The 2500-nt window shown below is 47.0% G+C and overlaps 1 protein-coding gene across 1 annotated transcript in view; it reads right to left on the bottom strand.

Moving 5' to 3' along the window:
* ctbp2l (C-terminal binding protein 2, like) overlaps positions 1 to 2500 on the bottom strand; it is a 115679-nt gene that overhangs the window by 112028 nt on the left and 1151 nt on the right. The gene's annotated exons all lie outside the window — the stretch shown is intronic.

Below are 2500 nucleotides of genomic sequence, written 5' to 3'. Positions count from 1 at the left end.
CCCTACACCGAACACACTTCATGAGGACTTCATTGCTCTTCGGTCTTCCTTCTACATGTTCTCTGTAGTCTCCTACTCCAGAGTGTTTCCCTACCAGACCTGTTTCTGGAAGTTAAGGACACTTATTTATACAAAAATCCCTTGAGAACAAAGTAAGAAGCATCTGGAGGGCTGAAGTACGTCCTCCTGACGCTTTACATATTTCCAGGACATCTCCTCTACACTTGTCATTTTCCCAGGTGTCTGAAAACTCTTTCCAGGATTTCCATTCCGTTCCCACGTAGAAGGTGTGTTATTAGACGGGAGCGGTGCGAATCTGGGTGATCGTGGAGGGTAAATGGCGCAAAGGTCAGCAGGGGGTCGCTGAAAGACCCCTGAGGCCTGAAGACGCAGCTGGTGAAGGAGTGGAATTGAAAATAAAATAAATAAAAAATAAAATAAAAAAAAAGACACTTTGCGCGGCGTGAAAATCCCCGAAGCACGGCGGCGCAACGCGAGAAGGTCGTTTGTTCGAGAAGGACTCTCAAAACTCTCTCTAATTAGCTCGGATGATCTTCACGCTCTGGTGCTTTTGGGAAACAGGGTCGCGTTTAGCGTGCTTTAGAGGACGCGCCGATTCATCCCTGCTTCGTGTCAACTCGCCTGCTTAGAGCTGTACGATCCTCCTCTACTCGGAGAGTTTCCTGACGGATAGTCAGGTTTTGTTTGGAAGGGAAAAGAAAAAAAAAAAAAGAGCGAACGATCGGAACCTATCCGATGAGCACTGAATAAATCGGACGTTCCCTTTTTAAAGGCAGCCAGGCGAGGCGAGGCGAGGCGAGGCGAGAGAGGAGAGATTCTGGCCAAGGTTCTTCGCGCATTCCTCTGACAAGGCTCCTTTTGTTGCGCCGAGTCGTCCACCATCTTAAACCTCGACAATGGCAGGAGAAAACGCAGTCAGTTGTCCGAGGGAGAGCACATCTGTAGTGCCAGATCCCCTCCCTCCCTCCCTCCCTCCTTCGTCCATCTATCCCTCACTCCTTGTTTCTCTGACACTCCTGCCCTCCCTCTCGCACCCGTTTTTTTTTTTTCCTTCTTCTTCTACTCTATCTTTCTTCCACTCGCTCCCCCTTCCTCACTTTTTTCTCTCTCCGTTCCTCCTTCCTTTTTCTCTCGGCCACACAAAAGCTCCAGGTCCCAAGGTTGCGCGCCATTCAGCCCACTTCTCTCCATCCATTCAAATCCACAATCGCCTCTTTCAGGGACAAGGAGAAAGAGATGATAGCTTGCAGCTCCGCAGCTCCAACTTCTCTCTGGTAAACACTGTCACTACCTTGAAGATTTTACGTTATAGGGTTTCCATCGTTTTTTTTTTTTGTTGCTGCCGTGTTCCCAAATGTATTCGTCTCTAAAATCCCGCCGCGACTACAGGTCGAATCCCGGTTCGGCTGGCTGCGATTCGAGTTTCCTGATGTTAGCACAAAGACGTCCGATCGGAATCAGCTAACTGGTTCATTTCTGGACAGAAATCCGGATATAGATTTAGATCCCTAGAGAACAAGACATGATGAAGTCTTGACTCAAAATGGAACCCGTATTCTTCTGGGTGATGTCGGTGGGATGTTATATACTATACTATATTATATTATATTATATATGTATATGATGAAAGTGTGCAGGTGTTGAAGAATAAAGACTGACGCTCCCGAGCGCGTTCACGGGATGTTCAGTAGGAGCACAGGACAGTGTTTACGATTACAGCAGCAGCTCTCAGCTACAAATCTGCACAATCCAGGTGAGATTATCAACGTCAAAGCCACGACTACAACCGACGAGTCCTTCGAAATCCTCTCAAACCCCGAAATAAGATAAAAACAGACTAAACCATGTCTGACGATCTGTCTGAACGGTCATGTTTTACCCTGCTCCCAGAAACAGACAACACTCCCAAAGCGTCCCTCGCGAACGCAAACACGGAAATTAGCATAACGCGTTAACAACAAAGTTAGCTAAAGCTAACGATCGCGTCATGATTTAAAAATCAACTCGGAAATCCGATCAGAGTTCCCTTCGGTCGGACCGCTCTAGTGGCAGCAGCTGAACAGCAACATTGAGACATGTATTAGAAGTTCAGGGTACTAAACAGGGTACTAAACCATTCCTCATCACTATTATGGTACCTTTAGTGTCTGACTTTTACCTCAGAAAGGTAACGAAAGTGCATCTTTACTAAACAATGAAATGACAGTCGTGTAAAATCATCTTTATAAAAGGTATCCGTGTTTCATATTAAATCAACAAGGAACGGTACTGTTTAGTACCCTTCCGTCCGAAAGCGCACAGCCGCACGTGCGACCAGTTACGCTTCACGCTAGATGAAGCAGCTGCTCTGCTTTTGACAGCCGGTCGATCGAACAGGCCACGCCCCTACTTCATGCTGACATCACAACATCTAACGGTTTCGAAGAACGCCGACAGTCTCGATTCAGACACGGGAAGAGTCGATAAAAGTTACAGATCG

The sequence above is a fragment of the Ictalurus punctatus genome, chromosome 13 (assembly GCF_001660625.3).
Source record: "Ictalurus punctatus breed USDA103 chromosome 13, Coco_2.0, whole genome shotgun sequence".
Taxonomy (NCBI): Eukaryota; Metazoa; Chordata; class Actinopteri; order Siluriformes; family Ictaluridae; genus Ictalurus; species Ictalurus punctatus.
The sequence above is the reverse complement of the archived record's forward strand: the minus strand, read 5'-3'. Positions and strand labels throughout refer to the sequence as shown.